Source organism: Oryctolagus cuniculus, chromosome 2 (genome assembly GCF_964237555.1).
Source record: "Oryctolagus cuniculus chromosome 2, mOryCun1.1, whole genome shotgun sequence".
NCBI classification, from domain to species: Eukaryota; Metazoa; Chordata; class Mammalia; order Lagomorpha; family Leporidae; genus Oryctolagus; species Oryctolagus cuniculus.
Window position 1 is genome coordinate 87,322,652 of NC_091433.1, and position 15,449 is coordinate 87,338,100.

Below are 15,449 nucleotides of genomic sequence, written 5' to 3' on the forward strand. Positions count from 1 at the left end.
GTGTGCTCTATTCCATACTGATCATTTATTTTTATTGTCTCTCCCACCCCTTGTCTTTCCCACTGCCCATTCTCCATGTTTTTCTTTCTCTGTCCTTTGCCTGCTCCTTGAGTCTACAAGGGGCACTTAAGGTGGGTCACCACTGGATCCCACCGGGGTCTTTAACAACAAAGAGGACTCTGATCTCAAATCTGTTATATGGACCCAAATCTGTTACATGGACGCTCCAAGACCAGAAATGGGTCGCTAATGGCCCTGAAAAGGCCAGTACAGCTCCAAGTTAACTTACTCTTAGGAAATGTTTTTTTTGCCCGGATACTGTTATCCAAACCGTGTCATGTCATCATCCTCGACCCCACAAAACGACAGTTATGGGACACCCTGACAAAGAGTGCGGCCAGGGAATAACGTAACACTGCCTGCTTTGCAAGTTTCATTGGCTGTGTGGGGGCCCTCATGCCACACAGCTGGCTTTTCCAGGCTAAGTCGCCACGATCCAGGCAGGGCATCAAGGCACAGCAAGAGACCTCCAGTCTGGGACGAGTCACTGGGACACAGGCCTAGCTTGGTGAAGCCCTTCTGCACCCAAAGCTCGCTGCTTGTCACTCAGCTTTCCTCGGGAGCTGAGCAGGGGCAGGGGTGGGAGGAAGGGGGAGGGGGAGGTGTGGATGAGCTGCTAGGTGATAACTGCACACCTCCCTCCGGTGGAGAAAGGCCAAGAAGCATGAAGGAGGAATTGCTTGAGAGCAAGGGCTAGAGCTACAGAGGACTGGCCACTTCCTAAAAGGCAATTATCAAATTCCATATCAATTGCTGGGCTTATCTCGCTTTTATTACTCCTAAACATTCCTTACTTATCTTTGCAGGCTGTGCAGTATACAGGGAGAATTCTCAGGTCAGTACTTGGCTGGAGGGTTAAAGAGGAAATCATTCCTCCCCCTTCCCTTCCCCCGCCCGGGGTCAAGGTGGTATCTGAAACTAGAATTGCTGGGAAGATGAGAAGGGTTTACTTTTCCTAAGGAAGGCAATGTTCTAGGTACAAGAAAAATAACACAGGCTTGTCTGTTAAGAATTAACCAGGGAAGTACATTTGGTGCAGCTGTTAAGAGCTTGCGTGGGACGCCTGCATTCCATATTGGAGCACCTGGCTTCACGTCCCAGCTCCACCCCCAATTCCAGCTTCCACTAAGGCACACCTTGGGGGGGGGGGCACAGATGATGGCTCACATGGTCGGACCCCTGCCATCCACGTAGGAAACCCAGATTAAGGTCCCAGCTCTTTGTTTTGGCCTGGCCCAATCTTGCCTGTTGTAAACGTTTGGGGAGTAAACCAACAGATGGAAGTTCTATCTGTGTGTATGTGTGTGTGTCACTGTTTATCTGCCTTTCCAATGAACAAAGAGAAGAATTTACTAGACTACAGTGGAAAAACATCTCCTATTTTGCGTCTGGACCCTAGTTCTGCCACTTTCTGAATGACCCAAAACCAGTCACTTAAACCTTCCGCAGCCCAGTGTTCTCAACTGTAAAAGCGAGAGGGTAAAATGTGCTTCGCAATCGTGTCATAAAGACCGAGTGAGATCTTAAGCTGTAAATAGAAGTGGCGTGCCGGGTTTGAGAGCAGGTATCCATAAACCCTTCCCGGAGCCTGCTGAGACTGCAAGAGCAGCTCCTGCAACAAAGACCTCTAGGGTCCTTCCCTGTAGCCCCACCTCCTCTCACCCCCTGGAACATCAGCCTCCCTCCCACTCAACCCCTCCCCGCAAGTGACGTCAGTCCTGGGAATACCTCTGGATACTGCCGCAATTCACAACACCACTGAGTCACAAAACTACCCAGTCATCTTGGACTAAGGAAAGCACTCCCAGAGCCTTAGGGGCAAAGACTCTGCCCGCATTCTCTGGGCCCTGCAGATGTCGTGGGGAGTCAAGACTGAAGCTCTGAGTCAGCCAGCAAACCGCCACTCCCACTCGGAGGAGCCCAGTGGGGATTCCGCCTCTTACTGAGTTATGCCCATTGCCTTAGGGTGCTGTACTCAGGGCCTGGGGAGAAAACCACACAGAGGGCCCTCCACAAGAGGCATTGAAGCCAAAACTCCATTTGTCACCTGATCACCAGGTGACATATTGACTGGTAGATCCCAGCAGCATTTTAATGTCAATTCAGAGACAAAGAAATACCAAGTAGGGGCTGCACCTGCCGTACTGGCATCCCATATGGGTGCCACCTGCAGTGCCAGCATCCCATATTGGCGCCAGTTCAAGTCCCAGCTGCTCCACTTCTGATCCAGCTCTCTGCTATGGCCTGGGAAAGCAGTGGAAGACGCACAAGTCCTTGGGCCCCTGCACCCACATGGGAGACCCGGAAGAAGCTCCTGGCTCCTGGCTTCAGATCGGCTCAGCTCCAGCTGTTGTGGGCAATTGGGGAGTGAACAAGCAGATGGAAGACCTCTCTCTCTCTCTCTCTGCCTCTCATTCTCTCTGTGTAAATCTGACTTTCAAATAAATCTTTAAAAAAAAATACCAAGTAAATGCCTAAAGCTCTGACATTTCTTGTCCCCCAGCACACAGCAGCCCCAGTAAGTGGCCAAGCCACTTTGGGGAAGACAGGGAGGGACATTACGAGAATGTGGCTGCAGCCGTGCTGTGTTCTTCCTCAAGGGCTGCAGCCTCCCTCAATCAAGGGACTCAGCATCTGAGATCTAGCTGTGCCAGCTCACTAGGAAGAGGCTGAGACCCTCCATGGTGTCCAGAGAACTCGTGTTTCTGGACATGAGACCAGAGTGTTTGTTATAGATAATTAATAGCTGAACAGGCCGCCCATCTATTTCATTCCCAGGAACACAGCCACCAATTAGGCCCTGCTAAATATTCCATCATGTGGTTCTGTTGACCTCTCTGTCCCTGCTGCCCATTGCATGTCATTGTGTTGACCTTGACCCTGGCGATCAAGAGATACACCTTAGGGACCAGCGCCATGACACAGTAGGTTAATCCTCCACCTGCAGCACCGGCATCCCATATGGGCGCCGATTCTAGTCCCGGCTGTTCCTCTTCCAATCCAGCTCTCTGCTATGGCCTGGGAAAGCAGCAGAGGATGGCCCAGGTCCTTGGGCCCCTGCACCCACATGGGAGACCAGGAAGAGTCACCTGGCTCCTGGCTTCAGATCGCCACAGATCTGGCCATTGCAGCCATCTGGGGAGTGAACCAATAGATGGAAGACCGCTCTCTCTCTCTCCCTCTCACTGTCTGTAACTCTACCTCTCAAATAAATAAATAAAATCTCTCTAAAAAAAAAAAAAGAGAGAGAGAGAGAGAGACAGATTCGCCGTAGCCACTCCTCGCCAGGATCCCCGTGGGGAGCAGGGCCCACATCTGGTAGTTGTACCTCTTCAGGTGCACACAAGAAGCACCATCATGCTGTCACAGACGCTGGTCCTCCCAACACTGACGCAGTTCCCAACTTCTCCCCCTGGATAAAGGCAGCGTCTTCTGGGATCTGTCAGAGAACGCAGTGAGGATGGGCCCTGCAGTTTACAAGCTACCCACTCTCTCTATGATTCCTCTCTTTCTTGTCATCTTTAGAGTCAATCTTCTGCATTTTGCCTCCGCCGCACTGAGTAGAGACACTGCGTAGCCCAGCAATCCGGTGAGCTAGTTTTCAGTTTCACAGCCACTGGTAGCATCATCAGCTATGCCATCTCTGCGAAGTACATGTGTAGCATCGTTTGGCTGGATCACGTTTTTCAACCTGTCTTTCTTGTCTTAAGACCCTTAGAATCCATTGCCACATGTTTTCCCCAGATTTACACTGATACAAATTAACAACATTTATTTTTTTTGAAATATAAACTTCTTCATGTCAGAGAGAGGCAACAAGGTGTTGCATCTGGGAAGCCTGAGGAAAACAGGCCTCCCTGTGCAAGGCACCTGCTCCTCATTCTCTCCTTGATAGCTCACTGTTTTCTTGTTGTGTTATCAGCCCTCCCATTGTGTAGTCAATTGCCTATATTAGTATGTTTCTGTTAATATACCTACCATGATCTAAGTTCCTGGTTAGACCCTGACTGGCCCAATATTTGGGAATGGAAATAGTCTTAGGAAAAAGATCCTCAAAAAATGTCTGGGTTAGTTTATTATTTTTTTTTCCTCTCCTTGAACACAATGCTGAGATCCATGCTGTTTGTCACCTGATCACCAGGTGACATGCTGACTAGTAGATCCCAGCGGCATTTCAATGTCAATTCAGAGGCAAAGAAATACCAAGTAAATGCCTAAAGCTCTGACATTTCCTTTCCCCCAGCACAGAGCAGCCCCAGTAAACGGCCAAGCTATTTTGGGAAAGTCAGGGAGGGACATTATGAGAACGTGGTAACACAATATATTGTCACCTATGGCTTCTTGTGTTAGAGTGTTTATTGCACCAATGCCTTGGGAACCAAGTAGCTACTGCACTTGACCAGTATCGCAATAATCATAATAATAATTACAAGAACTCTAGTGTAAGATGGATGCTTCCAATTGCGTTGGAGAAATCACAGTAGATAATGACAAAATTTGGTCTTATGTTTCCAACTCAAAAGCTCAGACAACCGGAGAGTTCTGTAGAGACCCTAGAAGAATCTCTTTCCAGGTATAGGGCCAATGTTGGTGAAAATTAGAGTTGGCACTTATTTGTGTGGGTTGCAGAGCCTTAACTTAATTGGAAGTCACAGACATACCCAGTCTCTACCGTAACTTGTTTGAAACTGAGACTCCCAAATCCCGCTAAGTCTACCTTGTTAAGGAATACAGCCTCCTCAGGTAAGGTAGACCCAGTAATATCTCATCTAGCGCTTCCACAGCCAGGGCTGGAGGACAAAGGGAAGATGAGAAATTTGATGTAGGGTCTTTAAGAGCCCGATTCTCAAGTCACTAAGGACAGAGCACACTTGGATGTTACTGCTCCTCAGAAGTTCATAACAGGAACTAGAATTGGGACTTAGACCCCAGAGAGGGTCTAGAAGGGTCATAAGGAGACTGGCCATGGGAGGACTGAAGAGAGCTGGAGGATAGGACTCATTGCCAGCTCCGCCATGAAACGTTCCCCGTGAGCGTTGCTGACAGGTACAGGGTCAATAAGAAGGCATCCCCTTCTAAGGCACTCCCCGCTGTGGAACCTTTCAGGAATCCAGATGACAAAGGAGCAAAGTTGTGTGCAGAGTCTCAGCACTGGCGCCACGGAGCAGAAGCTGAAGCATAATCTTGTACATGCAATCCAGCATCCTGGTAGGAAGGGTAGATTTATCATGCTAAAACAGACACAAGGAAAATGGAAACCTGTATGTCCCATTCATTAAGTAAGTTTCATCAGAAGTCAAAAGTCTTCCTCCAAAACAACCTACAAGCCCAGCTGACTTCACTGACAGCTTACAACAATTAGTCAAGGAAGAAGTCATTCCAATTATAGAAAACCTCCTCCTAACTCACAAAGCAAGGCTAATATAACTTTATAGCAAACTCAGCAAGAACAACACAAAAGAAAAATTATATTCTCATCTCATTCATGAACATAGATGCAAAAATCTGAAACACAATATAGCAAATGAATTCAGCAATATATTTAAAAGGATAATAAATCTTATAAATTTGGATTTATCCCAAGAATGTAAAGTTGAGTAAATGTTAGAAAAATCAATTAGTATAATTCAGCTCATTAACATAGTAAGGTAAACATCATTTGAACATCTGAATATATGAGAAAAATACTTGATAAAATTAACGTCTGCTCATAAATCTTGGAAATACTTTTATTGACAATAAATAGAAGTAATTTTCCTAGTATGATAAAGTTTATCTAGCAAAACACCATAGAGAATATAATAAGGCATTTAAGAGTTATACTTTGAAAGCATTCGCTTTGAGACATAGAACAAATACAAGTCTTCTACCATCATTTCTTTTCAACACTGCAGTAGAGGTGCCTACCCATACAGTAAAACAAAACAGGAAATAAAAGATATTAAATGAGGCCGGTGCTGTGATGTAGCGGATAAAGCTGCCGCCTGCAGTGCTGGCATCCCATATAGGTGCTGGTTCCAGTCCCGGCTGCTCCACTTCCAATCCAGCTCTCCACTATGGTCTGGGAAAGCAGTAGAAGATGGCCCAAGTCCTTGGGCCCCTGCACCCATATGGGAAACCTGGAAGAAGCCCTGGCTCCTGGCTTCTGGCTCCAGCCATTGCAGCCAATTGGGGAGTGAACCAGTGGATGAAAGACCTCTCTTTCTCTTCTCTCTCTCTCTCTCTCTCTCTCTCTCTCTGCCTCTCCTCTCTCTGTGTAATTCTTTCAAATAAATAAATAAATCTTAAAAAATCAAATGGAAAAGAAGAGATAATACTGTCCTTATACACAGACAATATGATTGTATACATAAAAGATCTAGAAAAATCTACAGATGAATTAATAGAATTAGTAAGAAAAGTATACACACACATGCAACTTGTAGGAACCACTCTGGCATAGGAGAGAGAAATATGCTTTGGACTAATTAATACTACAGGTAACATTTTAATACATGTTTTAAAACTCAACTATTTGAAGTTACAGGAGGACATCACGTATCATCAGAAACTCATGCAGAGAAAACCTTGAGAGAAGAAAACTTCTCTAGATGTGTTTTTGCCCAAGAATACTCTCTAGTCCATGTGGCATGAAACAGCAAGAAACCAGAAAGAAAGCTTCTGGCTGGTAGGCTCAAGAAGTCAAAAAAGGGGGGAGGGGGCTCCCAGAGCAGGTGTATAGCAACAGAGGAAACCCTGGAAAAGGATAATGTGAAGAGAGCCCCCAGACCTCCCTGTAATCCCACCCAGATCCTTGACCATCCTCAGAACTGCTCAGACATGGCAGAGGTGCTAAGGAAACCAGTTGTAAGGCTACTAGACAACATATAGTAAGGCTGTTAAAAACTAGTGATGGCTAGATCATCTTGAAAGTAGTCAGAAGAAAAAATATTTTGTACAGAGAAGCAACAAGAAGAACTATAATCAAGTGTCTCATACAATGAAAACCACAGGACAATAGAAAGACATCTTTAAAGAACAAAAAAAGTGGGAGAGGGAATCACCCAAGAATTCTCCATCAACAAAATATTTTTTAAAACATGAAAGTATGGGGGTCAGTGTTGTGGAACTGCAGTTAAGGTGATGCAGGAATCTCATATCAGAGTGCCTGTTGCAGTCCCGGCTGCTCCATTGCCCATCCAGCTCCCTATTAATGTGTCCAGGGAGGTAATGAAGAATGGCTCAAGTACTTGGCCCCGTCACCCACGTGGGAGACCCAGATGGAGTTCCTGCCTTCTGGCTTCAGTCTGACCCCAGCCCTGACTGCTGAAGCCATTTGGGGGATGAACCAGTGGGTGGAAGATCAATCTATCTCTCTCCCTACCCCTGTCCCTCTTTCTGTCTGTCAAATAAATTAATACATCTTTTTAAAAGATAATTTACATCAAATAATACATATGTGGATGTTTGATATGTGACAGAGGTGCCATGCAGATTAATGAGGACGGTACTGAGATAATTACACATCCACTTGGAAAAAAATACAGTAAGTCCCTTGCTCACACTGTACACAGAAGCCAATTCAGGATCAATTAGACATAAGTATGAAAAGAAAAGAAATAGAGATTTTCCATCAGGATTTAGGGTCATGAATCCCAGACAATGCATTGAGGTGTCCTGAGATACTGCAGCCAAATTCACAATAGTGTCATGGGAAATTTTAAATTTTTGAAGAAAACAGAAATATTGACATCTGCCAGACACAGCATAAATGACTGGCTCTGGACAGTTTCAACATTAGACCATGCCACAGTCTCTTCAACCACATCACTTTCTTGCAAACCTGGATATGGGAGTAGAAGTGAGTGCAGGTAACAGCCAGTCTTATTCCATGGTTGGAGAAGTTGTGCAATGCCTAACGTTTGCATGCATCACCTTAGTAATTGTAATTATTTAAGAATGAAAAGCTACATTATTTTTTCTTTCAATATATGTATATTATTTTTCTACCAATTTGTTAGAACATAAATGCTTTTTTTTAAAAAAAAGATTTTATTTAGTTATTTGAGAGGTAGAGTCACTGTGAGAGGGAGAGACAGAGAAAAAGGTCTTCCTTCTGTTGGTTCACTCCCCAAATGGCCACAACGGCCAAGAGCCAGGAGCTTCTTCCCAGTCTCCCATGCGGGTGCAGGGGCCCAAGCACTTGGGCCATCTTCCCAGGCCACAGCAGAGAGCTGGATTGGAAGAGGAGCAGCCAGGACTAGAACCGGCGCCCATATGGGATGCCGGCACCACAGGTGGAGGATTAACCTACTGCACCACGGCACCGGTCCCCATAAATGCTTGTTAAGCTGTTTGGAACCAAATACCAGATAAATGGAAGTGCTAGGCGTTTGTTTTGGCCTAAACATACCTTGAAGAAATAACTGTCGTAAGGGCACTGTGAGTTGACAAAGTTGAGAATACAAATCTGCTCTCAGGATAGGGAAATGTTTTGTAAACAGGAGACATAAAGTAAAAATCATAAAGGACATAAAATATGAATTCAAATTCCTCTAAGTTAAGAACATCTCTTCATCAAATGACACCATGAAGACAAGTCACAGAGTGAATACATAAACAGTGAATAGAACTGACAGATCAGGAAGATAGACAATCCTGTAAATAAATGGACAAAAGAGACTTAGACACTCTACAAAATAAGAAATCCATACTTATGAAAAGTGCTCGTTCTCTTCAGAAATCAGCAAAATGCAAGTTAAAAGCACAATGAAAATATAAACCTGTAAAATTTCTAGAAGAAAACATAAGAGAGAATTTTTTCATGATTTGGGATAAGCAAAAAAATTAGATAAGGTACAGAAAGCTCAAACCACTAAAAAATTGATAAGTTGGACTTCATCGGAATTTAAAATTTCTCTTTGAAAGACACCCTTAAGAAAATTAAAAACAAGCCGTGAAGTGGGAGGAAATATTTTTTAAAATACATACCTGGTAAAGAATCCGTAAGTAGGGGCTGGCACTGGGACGCAGCAGGTAAAGCCACCACCTGCAGTGCCGGCATCCCATACGGGCATCAGTTCAAGTCCCGGTTGCTCCACTTCTCATCCAGCTCTCTGCTATGGCCTGGGAAAGCAGTAGAAGGTGGCCCAAGTCCGTGGGCCCCTGCACCCACATTGGAAACCCAGAAGAAGCTCCTGGCTCCTGGCTTCGAATCGGCACAGCTCTGGCTGTTGCAGCCATCTGGGGAGTGAACCAGCGGGTGGAAGACCTCTCTCTCTGCTTCTGCCTCTCTATAACTCTGCCTCTCAAATGAATAAATAAATATTTTCAAAAAAAGACAATTAAAAAAGTAAAATAAGTAACTCTTAATTCCATTATAAGGAAACAACCCACTTTAAAAATGGGTAAGATTCAAACAGACATCTCACCAATGAAGACACACAAAGGCCAATGCACATATAATGAAGACACTCAAGTCATCAGCCACCACGTCACATCATGTAAATGTGCACTAAAATATGAGCTATCAGTACATACATACACACACACACACATGAATAGCTACAAATTTAAAAGCCTGGGTCTACCGAGTGTTAGAACACTCAGAGACTGCTGGTATATAAACTATAAAATGATAAAACCGTTGGTGATTTCGAATCAAGTTAAAAATGCACACACCCTAGGTGGGTAGTTAGCTTAGTGGTTAACATACTGGCTAAAACACCCATCTTCCACATCAGAGAGCCTGGGTTCAGTACCCGACTCCAGTTCTTGACTCCAGCCTCCTGCTGATGAACATCCTAGAAGGCAGCAATAAGAGCTCAAGTCGTTGAATCCCTGCCACCAACGCGGGAGGCTGGACTGAGATCCCAGCTCCCGGACTCAATCTAGCCCAACTCTAGCTGTTGTGAGTATTTGGGGAGTGAAACAGATGACGGGACCCTCCCTCTCGCTCCCTCCTCCTTCCCCCTCAAATAAATAACACGCATACCCTGTGACCCAGCAAAGCTGCTCCTGCACATTATTCCAAGAAAAATGAAAATATATAGCCACAGAAAGATTAACTGTGTGTTAGAAGTCTCATCCGTAGCTGCCGAAATCTGTAAACACCCAGTAACCCCTCAGCTGGAAAGCGCATGAACTGTGCTACGTCTCTGTAACTACTCTGACGCTACTCAGTAGTGAAGGACCTAAGCACAGGTGCATGCCACCACGCAGGTCAGCCTCGCTCACGCGGAGCGGAAGGAGCGAAGGGGTATATTCTGGATGATTCCATGGACTGGACATCTGGAAAGGGCAATGTTACAGCAGCAAGATGCAGATGAGTGCTGGAGTCGAGGAGTGACTGCAAATGGGCATGAGGGGTCTTTTCAGGCTGATGCAAATGTCCCATGTCTTGTTGGTGGTAGGAACCACATGAGAGTACAGGTCCAAGCCTATCAGCTGTGAATTTCAAAGGGGCAATACAAAGCCGGCGCCGCAGCTCACTAGGCTAATCCTCCGCCTTGCGGCACCAGCACACCGGGTTCTAGTCCCGGTCAGGGCGCCGGATTCTGTCCCGGTTGCCCCTCTTCCAGGCCAGCTCTCTGCTGTGGCCAGGGAGTGCAGTGGAGGATGGCCCAAGTGCTTGGGCCCTGCATCCCATGGGAGACCAGGAGAAGTACCTGGCTCCTGCCATCGGATCAGTGTGGTGCGCTGGTCACGGCACGCCAGCCACGGCGGCCATTGGAGGGTGAACCAACGGCAAAAAGGAAGACCTTTCTTTCTGTCTCTGTCTCTCTCTCTCACTATCCACTCTGCCTGTCAAAAAATAATAATAATAAAAGAATTTAAAAAAATAATAATCAAAGGGGCAATACAGATTTTTCTTGTATGGAAATTATGCCTCAATTTTTTTAAGATTTATTTATTTATTAATCTGAAAGGCAAAGTGACAGAGAGGGAAGGAGACAGACAGACGGACAGAGAAAGACCTTCCCATCCACTGATTTACTCCCCAGAATGGCTGCAATAGCCAGGGCTGATCCAGGCCAAAGCCAGGAGTCCAGAGCTCCATCCAGGTCTCCTGTGCAGGTGCAGGGGCTCAAGCACTTGGGCCATCTTCCACTGCCTCTCTCAGGCACAGTAGCAGGGAGCAGAATCAGAAGCGGAGCAGCCAGGACTCAAATCAGCACTCCCCTGTGGGATGCCGGCATCCCAGGCAGCAGCTTAGCTCACTGAGCCACCACACCGATCCCTATTCCTTGATCATTTTACATTTTTCTCTCAAGATTTAATGATAAATGTTTCACCACAATGAGCTGTCTTTCAATAGCCACCAGACTAGCAAAACGGTAGAAGTCCGTTGATGTCAAATGTTGCAAGGAAGATGAGCCCCGGGGGCAGCCGCAGAGTGGGCACTCAGAAATTAGGGGTTAAGCCAGAGTGTGCTGCAGGTGTTTGTTAGGGCTCAGCTCCTGTGAAAGGGACGGAGCAGAAGCAGGGAGAAGAGGGCTGAGGCACAGACCCGACACTGGCTGGACAAGGCGCTCTGCGGCAAGTCAGGCTGTGAGGTCTCCACACAGTCATCAGATCCAGGCTGTCCAGGGAAGGAGGGGGCCAAACCCCAGGTGGCTGAGCTGCGCAGCCAGTCTTCCTGGAAGGAGGATCTGTGTGGCACACCTCGGGGTCTACCCCAGGAAGATACACACTGTCCTGATGGCTTGTAGCATAGCACAAGCATCTGGACACCAGTTTGGTAGAACTGAAGATGAGCGTGCTCTGTGCACCAGCATTCTGCTCCCAGGTATGTACGTACACTAGTCACACACGTGTCCCCGCACACCAGATAGATGTGTCTACCACAGCACAGTTCCCACGAGCCCCACACTGCAAACTCTAGTCCCAGCGTTCATCAGTAATAGAACGCATTTACAAACATGGCTGCATTCATATCCTGGGATAATTAACACATGATCGTGCATCAGTAAAACCCATCTACATCTATGTAGAATATGGTAAAAAAAAATACTATATATCAGTAAAAATGAGCGTGCTACAGGAACAAGCAAGAACACAGATGGGTCTCATTGCCTTAGCCCATTTTCTGTTGCTGTAATGGTCAAAGAAAAGGGTTTTGTTTAGGTCTCGTGCAGCATCAACACACGGCAGGAAGCAGAAGGCAAGTGGCACATTGCAAACTCTCGCCACAGCTAATGCTTCCCTCTACAAAGGCATGAACCCATCCCCTAAGGCTCCACTCCCACGACCCAGACCCCTCCCATAGACCCACCCTCCCAACACTGCCACGCTGAAGAATTCAGCTTCCAACGTATGAACTTTAGGAGAATTTGCTCAAATAGGGGCCGGCATCGCGGCATAGCAGTTAAAGCCACTGCCTGCAACGCCAATATCCCACATGGACACTGACTGGGTTCTTAACGGCTCCACTGCTGACCCAGCTCCCTGCTAACATGCCTGGGAAGGCAGCAGAGGACGGCCCAAGTGCTTGGGTCCCTGCACCCATGTAGGAGACCCGGATGGAGTTCTGGACTCCTGGCTTCAGCCTGTTCCCACCCTGGCTATTGTAGACTTTTGGGGAGTAAATCCTCAGAGGGAAGATCAGTCTCTCTTTCTCTCTCTCTCTCTCTCTCTCCCTCCCTCCCTCCCCTCTACCTCCACATGTCATATAAATAAATAAATCTTTTTAAAAAACTTGCTCACACCATAGCACTCATGAACAAAATGCTGAGCATAAGAGAAGGCACAAAAGAATATTTACAATATGATTTCATCCAATTGGCAAAACTGAGCCATGTGGCTTGAGAATGGATTCATAAATTATAAATCTGTGAGGCAAAGCAATGAAACGATCCACACTGGACTCAGGAGCACAGTGGCTCTGGAGGGAGGGCCAGTGCTGAAGGGAGCAGTAGCACCAGAGAAAGCTCCCAACGTTTTAACCACGCCTGGGCGTTCACTGTATGATTATTGATCAAAACATATGTATGGGGGTCGGTGCTGTGGTATAGCGGCTGCAGGGCTGGCATCCCGTATGGGCGCCAGTTCAAGTCCCAGCTGCCCCACTTCCAATCCAGCTCTCTGCTATGGCTTGGGAAAGCATTGGAAGATGGCTCAAGTCCTTGGACCCCTGCACCCAGTGGGAGACCTGGAGGAAGCTCCTGGCTCCTGGCTTTGGATCAGCACAGTTCTGGCTATTGCGGCCAATTGGGGAGTGAACCAGCAGATGGAAGACCTCTCTCTCTCTCTCTCTCTCTGCCTCTCCTTCTCTTTGTGTGTAACTCTGACTTTCAAATAAATAAATAAATCTTAAAAAAAAAAAAAAAAAGGCCAGCGCCGCTACTCACTAGGCTGATCCTCCGCCTTGCGGCGCCAGCACACCGGGTTCTGGTCCTGGTCGGGGCGCCGGATTCTGTCCCGGTTGCCCCTCTTCCAGGCCAGCTCTCTGCTGTGGCCAGGGAGTGCAGTGGAGGATGGCCCAAGTGCTTGGGCCCTGCACCCCATGGGAGACCAGGATAAGTACCTGGCTCCTGCCTCGGATCAGCGTGGTGCACCGGACACAGTGCGCGGGCCGCGGCGGCCATTGGAGGGTGAACCAACGGCAAAGGAAGACCTTTCTCTCTGTCTCTCTCTCTCACTGTCCACTCTGCCTGTCCAAAAAAAAAAAAAAAAAAAAGTACGTATGGGTTTGGAGTACTTCCGTGGATGTTACATGAGAGTACATTGGCAAATTCCTGGAAAATTGAAATAAAAGATACATTTATTTTGAGTGTGAAAAAAAAGTTTTGAAATACATCCACTGAGGGAATCTCTGAAAAGTTCACAGAAAAGGCAAATGCGGACTTAAATGTCTGGGGCACCAAAATAAGCCTACCTTTTAATTCCACTTTTCCACAAAATGTGGAGGTACCCTCGCACTTCACAGTAACAAGGAGAATCGACAGTTCCAGGAACTGGGCAAGTTCGGCCTGAACTAAAGGGACGGATTAGGGGTGGTATAGTGGTCCCCAGTTATCTGGGACCTCAAAGAGGAAGACTCCTAAGTGATTCAAATGCATGAAACGGGCCTCCAGGCTCAGCAACCTGTCCCTGGTCCGGTGCCAGCTGAGGCTGAGGTCAGGCCTAGCGCCCTCCACCCCTCTCCCAGCTCAGAAGCCCTGAGGTTCAACAAACTGGGCCTGGGCAGGTGAGTAGGGAGAGGGCAGGCTGCCGAAGCCAGGAAGCCACTCCAGACAGAGGACCAAGGGCTAGATGAGGCCAGGCTTCCTTTTTCAACAGAGGTCAGCTAAGGGATCCTTGAGACGTGAGCACCACGACCCTGCCACCCCGACCTGGGCAGCTTCCTGCACGTTTGCACAGGCAGAGTGCGGCTTCCAGCTGAACCTGTTCTCAGATGCCCTGCGGAGGGGAGGCCCAGGTCTCCCTGAGAACGATAACAACACTGGGCTTGCTCAAGGTGGTTTCCAGCCACCTGAAATCCACTGGGCACTGGGCAAGGTCTTGTCTCCCAAGCACCGCCCCGGGCTGGTCACAAGCCAGCAAGACAAAGAGCAGGTTGCATAAGCCAAGGCCCCTGCACCCGGCTCCTCCGACAAGAAGGAATTAGCAGCAACAACCATCTCCAGCCCCAGGTGTCAAAGACCAGCACAAGGAATTTCTAGTGCCCCGCTGGCCCAACAGCAAGGCAGCTTGTTCCCCTCCGGGTGACGCCAACACAGAACACACCGACAGTACAACCGGCACCTGAGCCAGGAGCCCAGGAGTCAATCTCGACTGTTCCTTCTCCTTCCCACCCTCCACATCCTTCAGCTCACACAGAGTCTCACTGAAATTGTCAAGCTGTGAAGGCCTTCAGTCTGCAGTGCCACGATCAATATCAGCAATGAGGGAGGGGTCAGGCAAGAGAGGCACACGCCTCCGGACCACCTCCAGCATGGGGTGCAGGGGGCTGGTCCTCATTCTAGACTAAGAGGAGCAACCCGTGGTCTCCTATGCCACCCCTTCTCAACTCCGCACCTGTCAACGACAACCTTCCCTACCGGTCCCCATATCATGAACGACATGAAATTAGCATCAGTGGGGGAGACACAGGGAACACTGAGTTAGCCCCCAGTCCCCCACTGCTGTGCCAAGCCCTTTCTCCATGGAAGAGCCACTCCCAACCCCTCGAGGTCCTTGCCTCACCTATGAACCAGCATCACCGTCCTCCCGAGTTTCCTTAGTTGGAACCAAGACATCGTCTGCATTCTGCCCCACCAGAAGCCTTTCTTGTCTGCTGACATGTAACTCACTATCTCTCCCTGCTTCCTTCTTGGAGACCCTTGGTGGTGGCAGTGCATAAACCTCCCTTCCAGAGGCTCCACCCGGCCTCATTTGCATCTTGGCTCTGGGAGCCTCCGAGAGAGCAG